General features: G+C 39.5%; 1 pseudogene across 1 annotated transcript; it reads left to right on the top strand.

Moving 5' to 3' along the window:
* The first annotated feature begins 874 nt into the window (after positions 1-874).
* Positions 875-4,159, top strand: LOC104591525 (putative serine/threonine-protein kinase WNK11; annotated as a pseudogene). Its single transcript, XR_016085587.1, has 7 exons — positions 875-988; positions 1,207-1,244; positions 1,403-1,630; positions 1,711-1,934; positions 2,019-2,166; positions 2,671-2,855; positions 3,202-4,159. The product of XR_016085587.1 is annotated as a putative serine/threonine-protein kinase WNK11 (transcript).
* The last annotated feature ends 8,790 nt before the right edge of the window (positions 4,160-12,949 follow it).

Genomic DNA, 12,949 nt, shown 5'->3' with positions numbered 1-12,949 from the left:
ATCAACTTTTGGTAGTTGATAGTGGCCTATTAAGGTGGTAATTGGGTCATAGAGAATTAGGCTTCGATTCCAAAGAAGAAAACTTGAAAAGTGACTCTCACATTCTAAAAGGTAGCACTACACAAATTACCCATTATGTATCTTAACATAGGGAGGTAATGAAAATAAATAACAAGACTATAAATATCATAAAAATATAATAATTGAAATAAAAACAATCTAAATCCATTGGAATACACCATGCTAATATAGTGTATTCTGAGATGAGCCTCACTTTTTTCTTTACCAGAAAAAAAAGAAAAACAGAACAAAGCCCTGAACTACTTTCAATAAGCTATCAAAACTAATTTCAGCGAAAAGTCAATTTCTTATTTCAACGCAAGTCTTTTTGGGCATTGTGGGTTTTTCATCAAACAGTCAAACATAGCTTCACAACTTTCCAGTGTAATAATGTCAAAAGCCGCTTCGTGAAAAGCGCTTCATGGACATATTTGCATTATCATTGTGGTTTCGGAAGAATCGGAACTAAAGGAGTTTAATTGTAACTTACAACAAGACTTTAGAACGAAGGGAGTTCTCATCACTAATCAGTACCACCTCCTGCACTCACATTAGACTAATATTTTCAGAACCAAAGACAACATTGATCAAACGTAAAGAAAAAGGTTTGTTCTTGGGATTTCTTGCTCCACGGCTTCAGTCATTACTACCAAAAGTTAGTCAATCTTCATGTTCTTAACTATAATCAATGAATATGTATAGGTCCCACAGAAAACAAATTTTCCAAAGATTATAATTTTCATAGTTAATCGATACTACCCTAGAGGGTCGATAAGTTGTTTATCCACCCGCAAAAACGGAATCTATTCTTGCCTCGTGTGTGGTGCACATGACACTTGCTTTAAAGGTTACCCATGTCAAGCGGTCTTATGACTCTTATCCAAGTTCAGAGTTCATTGAGGTCGATCCCAGTGGTAGATACGGCCGGGTTAGTGTCTTCATGGATGCTTATTCGATTGTTTAATTCTCACTTGGTTTATTTCTGCTTCTCCCAATTTATCCAAGTTCTTGTTATTCTCTGCTCTCTGAATCTTATTATCCACGAATTCCCAAATTGTTTATCATATCCTTATTTGGTGCTCTGCTGTTTATACTTGTTTTTCTTATTGGGTTTCTTTCTGGGAATCTGTTTTGATGGTTTTGCAGTATGGAGAGGTGTTGAGAAAGGGCGCATTCAAAACGGTGTATGTATCGGTATACTATTCTTCTTTTCCAATTAATTCTTGATGGTTATGAGCCCTTACACAAGTAGTTAATAATAGTACGTCGATAGATTAACACTACCATTGCAGTATTGCTACTCTCTTTTTTTCTGTCTTTCCATGATTTGCCGCCTTTTCAGATATAGAGCGTTTGATGAATTGGAAGGAATTGAAGTGGCTTGGAACCAAGTTAGAGTGGCTGACCTTTTACGCCACCCTGAAGATTTAGAGCGTCTGTACTCCGAAGTCCACTTGCTCAAGACTCTCAAGCACAAGAACATTATCAAGTTTTACACCTCGTGGGTCGACACCAAACACGAAAACATCAACTTCATCACCGAGATTTTCACATCCGGAACATTACGCCAGTGGGTTTTCTTTTCTGTCTATAATCACCTTTTCTTCTACTTGATTTCTTCTTCTGAGCTTCAATGTCGTATTTTTATAGGTATCGTAAGAAACACAAGAAAGTCGATACGAGAGCGTTGAAGAATTGGTCAAGGCAGATTTTGGAGGGTCTTCTCTATCTTCACAGTCATGACCCACCGGTCATCCATCGAGACTTAAAGCGCGATAATATTTTTATTAATGGCCACCATGGCGAAGTTAAAATAGGTGACCTTGGATTGGCTGCTATCCTTTACAAGGCTCGTTCTGCTCATACTGTTATTGGTGAGCACCAACTAGTTCCTTGGAACGAAGTGGTAGAAAGCAGAGCTTTACGAAAAAGCAGATAAATGACATTCCTGTGTGTAGGGACCCCGGAGTTCATGGCACCAGAGCTTTACGAGGAAGAATACAATGAACTTGTGCCTTTGGCATGTGCTTATTGGAGTTGGTGACGTTTGAGTATCCCTACGTTGAATGCGCCAATGCAGCTCAAATTTACAAGAAAGTGACATCAGTAAGCCGAACTACATTCCTAGCCTATTTTCTTTTCTTGCAATTGCTGCTCCTTTGGGTTGTGTTTATCTGCCTTGCATACTCACTCTCAGAATGTTTTCTATCCATGCCTGTTTCTCTTGAAACTCTTGAATGGTCATATGAAGCTATAAAAATTTAATCCCCCCCCACCCTCCCCAAACACTAATAAAATTAACCTCAAATATATTAATCGTCATGTTTCTATATGCATAAAATGAAACAATTTCTGTTTATGATGAAGCCATCCAGACTGCGTATATCGTTTGGATATCACATAGATGAAAATCCAGACTGTCAAATGACAGACTTCATTTGCCAGTTCTCATGTGGATATTCTTTTACATGTATGAAATATGTTTCCTGATTTCCTCCAGTCCTGGTCACTCCTTTGGATTGGCCACATTCTCAAAAGTTTATTGTTTATAGCAAGTGGCTAGATAATCATCCGTGATCTTTACTGCTGGATTGTGTCTGGTTCTCTTAGGGAATCAAGCCTGCATCGTTAGCAAAGGTGAAGGATCCTGGACTAAGAGCATTTATAGAAAAATGTATTGCAAATGTATCTGAGAGGCTGTCTGCCAGAGAGCTATTGATGGATCCTTTTCCCCAATCAAATGGAGAGAATGAAAGCATGGGCTGTGTCTTTACGAGACAGTCCCAGTCATTCAGGTAAAAATTTCAGGGCACCTTTACATTTAAAGGAGCCTGACTTCCAATCTCACCTGTTTCTGTTTAGAGAACTCAAGGCCTTTTTACCCACATTTTACCATAGCAAATGCAGATGATGTTGCGATTGGTACTCCAATTTATATGGATAGTGCCCCTGAGGTGAGTCGAGACTTCATGGTGGAAGGTCGAAGGAAAGATGTTAAAAAAACATTACACATTGGAGATTCCACTGGTTGTCCAGCTTTCTTTTTGTTTCCCTAGCTCAATTTTACTTTTTTTCCCCCCTTCTCAACTCAATAAGATTTTTGTTAACATGCTACTGATAAGTTTTCCATTGGATAAGCAGGTCAAATCCGCAATATCCACTTCCATTTGATATTGAGGCCAATAAGCAGGAGGATGAAACCATGGATGATGAGATAATGAGGGGAAAAAAATACATTGCTATGCCTGACAATTTAGATGCCTTCAACAATCAAGATGGCAAACATGATGGTGTGGTTCCACTGGAGCAGCATTGTATGGACAACAATTTAGAAAAAAATTCAAATTGTCATGCAGAATTTACAGCATCTGTTGGCGGAGCAGCAGAAGGAGCTAAATGAACTCAGAAGGAGGCATGAACTGTCCATAGCAGATCTCTTAAAGGAACTACCTCCGGAAACTTATGGTAAAGTTATTAGTATGTACCACTTGAAGGTTCCTGATTATATGTTACACAGTTAGTTACACTGGTATTCTGAGCATTCTTCATATTCAGAGTCCTTACAAATGAATATTTTTCCATCTCATATGTACCTAAATTTCCTACAAACAACAATTGGGATGATTCCTTGCTCATACGGTCATACCTATTTCCAACAAGGGGGCTGTAGATCCACCAGAAAGCTCCAACATTCTTGGCATGGTTGGGAGAATTGGGAAGCAGAATTCATTAACTTAAAGTTATGTCAAAGGACCAATCTGCACAGGTAAGTCAAACTTTTTGGAAGAGGAGGGCAATTATAAATTCCCAATACAGGTATTTCTGTAATTTTAGGGGATACTGCTAGATGGTAGGTTAGATTAGTGAAGAGAACTCCCCTGAATGCTGAATCAAAAGACCTTGGTAGAAGGGGTGTGACAAGATGTACATTCTCGCTTATGATGATGCTGGGAAAAGGCTTCAGTCAGATAAAGCCTATACATGTGGAAGAATTAACAACTTATCATAATCAGGTTTTCTTTTAGTTTTATGACCTTGTACATAATTATGTTGGGTGTATACTGTACAGGAGTTATTACATTGAAATTTTGATTTCACATGTTGTTGTGTTTGTTCCAATTTGTTTTATTTCATTGCATGGTCTTCTCTTAAGAAAGGCCAGTGATTCACCAGTACTTTGAATTCATTTATTACTGTATGTGATCTATTGATGCAGTTAGCATGATGAGAATTTCGATTTTTCTTTCAAACGCATCTTTCTTGAGTTTTAGATGTATTTCCCTTCTGTTGGCTCCGGGCAATGAAGTGAACACCTCTTCTGCATTTGGGTTTTGCTATGATTTGCCTTAACCTGACCCCAAACCTAGGGCACTTTATACCAAATATGTCCTACCTTAACTTAATAAAATAGAATTACTGAACCTGCCCAAGTCCTATGTGTTCTACCTCGTGAATAAAATCTTTAGTGAAGGCTATATTTTACAAATTCTTCAATTTTGCTGGGTTACAGGATTTTCATGAATATACCATAGTGAATATCTTGTTATTTGCTATTTTGCTGTATATCATAAACATATTTTCAAGTTTTATCCGAAGTAAAGGAATGTTGTGAAGTTTAAGAAAAAGCGTAAAGATTCAAAACATGAAATGATCAAATAAAGCGTCACTTGGCATAACCATCTATATGATCCCTCTATATACTGTGTTTCAACAACCCAATAGATCATCAGGGTTGGCAAATCCCAAGCTCGATGTGAGCTTATACTGTTATACATTCATTGTTGTTTTTCAACCCTACACCGACGACTAAGGCTGCCCTGAGCTGAAACCCAATTTGGATGTGATCAAAGTTGGTTTACTCTTTAACCTGACCCATTGGCAGCATCCCTGCATGCACTCCCTTAAGGCATGTGTGTAATTTTTCTATCCCATGGTGTGGTGAGCGTCCTACTCAGTTTTAATTTTCTTACTCTTATTTTAGGTCAGCACCCAGCAGCGGAGAGTTCTCGCTCTGTACAAACATCAAAAACAACGGTAGAGGTGCAAGTACTCTCTGAGTTTGGACAGAGTTAATCTATATGCTAGATCAGAAACCGGATTAAGACTGTTCGAACGGTGTTCGTGTTCGAACGGGCCATGCACTGACTGAAGCCGATCTCAAACATCAAACTATAAAATATCAATCCGCTGATCGTTAAAATATCTGCTTGCCTTTATGTACAAGGCTTGTTTCTTTTTTTTTAATTTTTAATTTTTAGCTTAAAGAAACTCCACCGTTCCAATGAAGACATGGCCATAAATTTCTGTACATGCTAATAAGTACATATCGACTCGTATCAATCAATACATATCATTTCGGGACCCTTCTCATATATCTTTACAGTGAGTGTATCGGAAGTTTGACCGGTTCAGGGGTAGAGGAGCCCTAAATTGACTTCCTTGAACCGATTGCGAAAAAAATAAAAAAACAAACACAAAATGCTGTATCAATTCAGGCACGTCGGACGTATTGATATTTTTAACCTTGCTTGCATGCTAATTTTTAGCCCAGTTTCTCAACTTAAGGTGGGTCCTGATCTCCGAAATATTGGATAGCTGGCAAGCCATGTGGCACCAGTACACCCATCTACATGCCGTGTGTTCCATGTTTTAAGTTTTAACCTTTAACCTAAGGAGCAGCACTAGACACGTAGCTTTCTGATCTTGTCCTGTAACCACCTCTTTCCCACGCCTGGATTCTTGAACTTGTTCCGGTAATTCCCTTATTGCCTTCGAAAACCAATCCATGAAGGCCCCGAACTGTAGTCTTAAAAAAATAAAAAATAAAAAAATACTGGAAGTGTCTGACTAGCAGAATGGGTTCACATATCCAACATCTGCAACAGGTTCTCCAGAGGGTTTAAATTATCCTGCTTGATAGGCTGAACGAATTCTTTTGATCGGGTATTCAGGTAGATTGTGGCAAACCCTCAGGAGCTGAGTGAATTTACTGGCACACAAGACAAAATTAAAAATGAGAATCTCAGTCTCCCGTATGCATGAAAACTGAATAACAGGGGTATTAGAGTTCAGCAAAAGTATTGTTGTAATGGAATCTCTGTTATTCACCAATCTGTTACAACTGGGGACTCTGCAAGCTTGAGACTTAAATTGTTTAGAGCTAATTCCGCTGATACTATGAGATAGTAACATTACAACTATAATTCTCAAATACTGTTCTCTAAGGAATGACGACTAAAGAGATTGAGACATTTAGGCTGTGTTTGCTTTGAAAGAAAATAAGCGAAACAAAAACTTGAGGGGAAATTCCTAAAAAATTTCACAAAGTTTGTTTAGGCTGCGTTTGGTAGAGGTATAAAATCGAATTGGGATAATCTTTTCACCCCGATTCATTTTTGCAAACATTTGATAAACATGTAATCAGTGTAAAATTACATTTTACCGTTAAATTACATCGATAATCGATGTAATAAATACATTGAAATTTTTGATGTATTTATTACATCGTTTGGTCTCTCTCTTCCCCTTCTCTCTTCTTCTTCTCCTTCTCATTCACTCGCTTGGTCTCTCTCTCTCTCTCTCTTCCTCCGATGAGAACAGAGAGGTGGCGATGGCAGTGGTTGACCATCAGCGACAACAATAGGAGGTGGCGACAGCAGTGATTATCTGTTCATCATCTTCCTCCGACGAAAACATAGAGGCGGCGACAAGAACAGCAGTGGTTGCCTTCCCCATGACCGTTTCAGAACTTTTTGAGTTCTTGGAGAGGACAATTGAAGTGGGTGACCGTGGGAAGGTACACCTGTTCACTGTGTGGATTTAACGAAAAACTGTATGGACCAATTCATCGATTTCCCTTTGTAACCTCTCTTAGTTCCCATTTTTTATTGATCACTCCACTTTTTTATTTCATGCGTATGCAAACGATGATTTGCCGGCCATTTGAGCTGTTTTCAATCGGAATCTCGCCTGAATCTGGATGCTCGTATTCCAAATTCAAAGAGGCCTTAGTCGATTTACTTATTGTGCTGGTAGTTTCGCGGTCTTGTAGATAATTTTTTGGGAGAATGACCAATCAGCCCAGATCGGAATTTTATAGCCCCAAAGTACAGGGGGAATACATCCTGACCGTGAATTGATGCCAACTTCACGGGCACGATGCCAACTTCTGCATCGTGTGTATCTGTACTTCTCCGTAATTTTTTTGCAATGAGGATCTGTTTACTTATTGTCTTGCAGATAATTTTCGAAGTTGGGTTTCTTTGTGCCGGTTTCCTTTCATTAAAAACGCTATTTCTGTACACTTCCCTTTTTGTTCTCTCGGTATCTCAATTGGTAGGCAGGTTGTTAATTCAGAGTTGCAGACTCGAAGGTGGTCTGAGATATGCCTCACTTCATGTTCTCTCTCGGTGATCCTCTCCATCTGAAATCTGAACTTTTTGAGCTCGACCGGTTGGGGCCGTTCTACTTCATCAGTGGAACTGAGGAGAACTGCCAGAAGGGAGAGAAGATGACTGTGGTCGTGCTGTCGCCGAAACACCATGGGACTAGTTCATCAGCTCCGGCTCCTGCTCCGACGGTGGCACAAGAGGGACCGGCGCTCACTGCTGGCCTGCCGCTTGCGATGCTCTATATCTTGGCTGACCGACGACTGCAATCTCTCGGTTGCAGTGGACTTTTACACCACCGTTCTTCCAAATGTACACAAGTGTAAAAACAATACAAAACCGGTTCAACTTTTGCATTTATCCATCCGATCATTTTTGTATTTTTGTATTTACACCTCAAACAAACGAAGCCTTAAGAAACTTCCCACGACATCCTTTTTCTCTCTTTTCTATCAAACCAAACATAGTCTTATGTCCTGTGACTCCTGTGGAAGACTAGAAATCAGAGAAACCACAAATCCGCAAGATCACTTTCAAACCAAAACCATAGTTACCAAATAGTTGCCATAGAGCAAGAAACTTTTCTCCCAGGGTTAGGAAGAGTTTCTTGGTAGGATTATAATTGTATTGCAAGAAAATACTTGGAACCAAAAGCAAGGAATTCTCAAAAAGTAGATGGACTTAAAACATAGTTGATTTTGATTTCTGCCATTTCAAGAATTGAGATGAACCAAAATCTTCCAAAAGCAGATCAAAGAACCTCAGCCTCCAAAATTGTTGTGGAACCCAATGCCTTCTAAAATGAAAATATTCCCTTGATTGAGGTGAGGAAATGGAAATTTGAAGTTTCATGGATCTAGAAATTAGTTTCCATCTTTTTCAGTCCCACTTTACCTCCGCTTTGCTGATGTAATATGTTTGACTTTGACCCTCTTGAAAGAAAAGGAGAATCAATTCACATAAAAGAAAGCAGTGATGCTTTCTTCATATGAAATCAATTCCATAATAACCAAATTTTGGAATCAAGTATGCACCATAGGATTCATGAAATGGCACCACAGAAAATCATTCTAGTTGGTGAACCCGCTTCTTTTCTATGGTAATTGTTTTCTGGGTTGAACAAACCAGAGAAACAGAAAAGAAAGGGAGAAGAAAGGAAGAGAATTCTGGGATCCAAAAGTTCTGACCGGCGGCGCTAGTCATTAGTATTTATATTAGGGTGTCCCAACTAATATGAAAAAGAAGATTACAAGAATGCCCCTGCAGCACTAAAGAACAGAAAAATAACAAATAGTTAATTAATTAAAAAAGGAAACTAACAGATTTCAACACTCCCCCTCAAGTTGGGACATAGATGTCAATCATGCTCAACTTGTCACATAAATCATTGTGCCACAGATGATGTAATCCATTGGTAAAGATGCCCGCAAGTTGATTTGTGGAACTGATATATGGAGTGCATACTTCCCCATTTACAATTTTTTCCATGATAAAATGCTTGTCGACTTCAATATGTTTAGTTCTATCATGAAAAACCGAGTTGGTTACAATGTTAATAGCAGCCTTATTATCACAATACCAAGACATGGAATCGTCAACAGGAAATCCCAGTTCACCCATCAAGTTCTTTATCCACATTACTTCAGCCACTTCGTGGGACATTGCTCTATACTCAGCTTCAGCACTAGACCTTGCCACACCATTTTGTTTCTTGTTTCTCCATGTGACTAGGTTTCCTCCTATAAAGGTACAATACCCGCTAGTGGACTTTCTGTCATCAACTGATCCAGCCCAATAAGCATCTATATATACCTCAACCTTCAAGTGCCCATTTCTTTGGAATAGTAAACCAACCCCCGGAAACTTCTTTAGATACCAAAGGATTCTATCGGCTGCCTCTAAGTGTGTGGTCTTGGGGGCATGCATGAATTGACTAAGAACCCCCATAGTATAAGCAATGTTTGGCTGGGTCATGGACAAATATAATAGCCTACCCACAAGTCTCTGGAATTGCTTTACATCCTTGATGATCTCACCTTAGCAATCACCTAATCTGTGGTTTGGATCAATGGGAAAGTCAACAGGCTTAAAAGTTTTCTTGTATCCTGTAATTGTAACAAGTCTAGGATGTATTTTCTTTGAGAAATGAAGATCCCCTTTTATGAACGGGCCACTTCAATTCCAAGAAAATACTTCAAGGGACCTAGATCCTTCACCTCAAATTGAGTGGCTAGGAATTCCTTTAGTCTCAAAATTTCCACCTTCCAATCGCCCGTGATCGCTATGTCATCAATGATTCAACATACACTATCAATGCTGCAATTTTCCCTTCTCATTTTTTCACAAACAATATATGATCAGCCTGATACTGTTTGTAGCCAATCTATTGCACCGCTAGATGGAACCTGCTAAGCCAAACTCTTGGTGACTGCTTTAGTCCATACAAGGACTTCTTTCACCTACACACTTTCTGCTCTTGGTCTTGGGCATAGAAACTAGGATGTTGCACCATGTACACCTCTTCTTCAAGATCACCATTCAGGAAGGCATTTTTAATATCTAACTGGTGGAGATCCCAATCAAGGTTAGCAGCAAGAGAGAACAGAACCCTAATAGAATTCACCTTAGCTACTAGAGCAAATTTCTTTGCATAGTCTACTCCATACACCTAAGTAAATCCTTTCGCCACCAATCGGGCTTTGTACCTTTCTATTGTGCCATCTGCCCTGTGCTTTACTATAAAAACCCACTTACACCCTACCGATTCCTTACCCACAGGAAGATCCACTAACTTCCATGTACCATTTTTATGTAAGGCATTTATCTCTTCTTCCATTGCATCTGTCCACTTAGGTACTGAAAAAGCCCCTGCCACATTTTTAGGTATAGGGACACAATCAATGGAAGAGAGGAAAGCACAAAAGGAGGGTAAGATTTCTCATGAGACAAAATGGGAGATAAGATGTTTGGTGGTACAAGACCTAACTCCCTTCCTTTTGTGCAATAGGGATGTCAAGATCATTGGCAGAAGAATCAATAGCAATAGGGTCAAGAATATCAATAAGAGTAATAGTACTTAGTTGGATAGGATTTGTCCCAATGGATCTGATGATGTTGGTGGTATAGCTTCAAGTTGCACCACAACTTTTGAACTCGATTGGCCCTTGCGACGACAAAGGAAGACACGAAATGGAGAAGGGTCAGGTAAAGGAGGTAATACTTGGACATGTTTCTCCTCCACCCTATTCTCCCCTTGAAGAGAAACAGGAAAGAAAGAACCACTCTCAAAGAAAGACACATCCATAGAAACTAGTATTTCTTGGAAACAAGGTCAAAACAACGGTAACCCTTTTGTGAAGAATGGTAGCCCAAAAATACACATGGAATAATACGATAATCAAGTTTATCACAGGTAGGAGACAAGTTTTGAACAAAACAATGACAACCAAACACACGAAGAGGGATAGAAAAAAGATGAACTTTAGGAAAGATAGCTAATGGGGCCTTGTACCCTAACAAGCGAGATGGCATGCAGTTGATGAGATAGGCAGCACATAACACAGCATTTAACCAAAAACGTTTTGGAACATTCGTGTGGATAATTAACCCACAAGCCACTTCAAGGAGATAGCAGTTTTTCCTTTCTGCAACACCATTTTGTAGAGGAGTTTTGGCACAAGAGCTACAGTGGATAGACCCATAGTCCCACAAGAAGCAAAGAACTCCATGAGGTCACTGTGGAAGTACTCTTTCGCATTGTCAGATTGAAAAATTCAAATCTCCATCTAAAACTGAGTGAATATCATGCGTTGGAAATCTTTTACAATTTTTGGCACTTCATCTCTGGACCGCATGGGATACACCCATGTATATCTGGAGTAGTCATCAATAAGTGTAATGAAGTATTTATAGCCAAGCTCAGATGGTAAGGTAATAGGGCCCCAAACATCAGAGTAAACAATATGGAAAGAGAAATCAGATTTATTATTTCTTGAAGAAAAACTATTTCTACAATGTTTGCTCAATTGACAAGTTTGACATTTAAATTCAAGCACCGACACTGCTTTAAACAAATATGGAAGCAAGACCTTTAGTGACTCAAAAGATAAATGACCCAAATGACTATGCCATAAATAGACCCGACTCTTACTAGACTGACTCGTAGACTCAATAACAGCAAGACTAGCTTTGTTCTCTAACATGTAAAGACCATCCACTATACAACCTCTACCAATCATTTTCCCCGAGTCCAAATCCTGTAGTACACAAGAAGGTAAAAAGGTCACTGAACAGTTTAATGAGTTTGTTATGCTACGAATTGAAAACAAATTTATAGGCAATTGTGGAACATGTAACACATTAGAAAGGGTAAGTTCAAAAGGAAGGGCTACAGTTCCTTGACCAACAATGGTGGAAAAAGAGCCATGTCCCTGCCAAATAAAAGGTGATAGGAATGAAAACAATTTGACTTACCCGTAATATGACTTGAGGCTCCAGAGTCGATTATCCAAGGGGAATCTGATGAATGAGAGGACACATGGAAGGTGGTGGCAGAGTTACCATTACCCAAAGTAGATGCAAAGGAAGTCGAGGCAAGACGAGCAGAATCCATCTGGTGAATTGCCCTCCCATACAGCTCCAGATGGTTACGAAAAGAGTTAATGATATCTTCCCGGGGACCAGTTCCAGGAAGGCTGCTAGTGGTAGACTGTTGAGACTCCTGAGAGGCTAAGTTTGTTGTATTGAACCTTTTTTTACCTTGCTGTACCGGCTTCTTATTCTGCTCTGATTTCTTACTCAACTCCTAAGCCCACTTTGGCTTCTCGTGGAGATCCCAACATGTATCCCTGATGTCTAGCCTTCTGGCAATGAGTACACCATAACTCATCCTTATCACCCACTTTCTTCTGGAAGTCACCCTTCTTAAAAGAATTGTTGCCTCCTACACCACACTCCCTTTTGCCACTAAGGCAATTTGCTCCCCCTCTGAGTTATTCATCACATTCTGCCTACTCTCTTAGGATTGTACTAGGGCATACACTTCTTGTACTGAAGGAAGATCTTTACTTCCTAATATCTGAACTCTAAGAGACTCATATACTAGGTTCAGCCCCAAGAAGAAAGCAAAGACCCGTTGCTGAGAAACCATAGACTTGTAGGCCTTAGCATCAGCATCACACTTCTAGTCTATGTTCTGATAGTGGTCCAGTTCTTTCCATGTCGTGGTCAAATCTGAGTAATATGATGAGACTCATTTCCCCCTGCTTACAATTAGAGGAGGCACCTTGCAACTGGTATATTTTGGCATAGTGGCGTTGCTCTGAATAAGTAGATTTTGCCTGCTCCCAAAATCTCAACAGCTGTTTCAGCCTACATGAATGTCTTCTTGACCGGAGGCAGCATGGAAAATAGCAGCCATGACATCACCATGTTGTTTTTCTGATCCCACCCATCATACTCTGCACCCTGAGACTCGGTTCTTTGGTTTTACCATTAATATA

This window comes from Nelumbo nucifera, chromosome 4 (assembly GCF_055504915.1).
Source record: "Nelumbo nucifera cultivar China Antique chromosome 4, China Antique-T2T, whole genome shotgun sequence".
NCBI classification, from domain to species: domain Eukaryota; kingdom Viridiplantae; phylum Streptophyta; class Magnoliopsida; order Proteales; family Nelumbonaceae; genus Nelumbo; species Nelumbo nucifera.
Note: the sequence above shows the minus strand (reverse complement) of the source record. Positions and strands in the feature narration are given on the sequence as shown.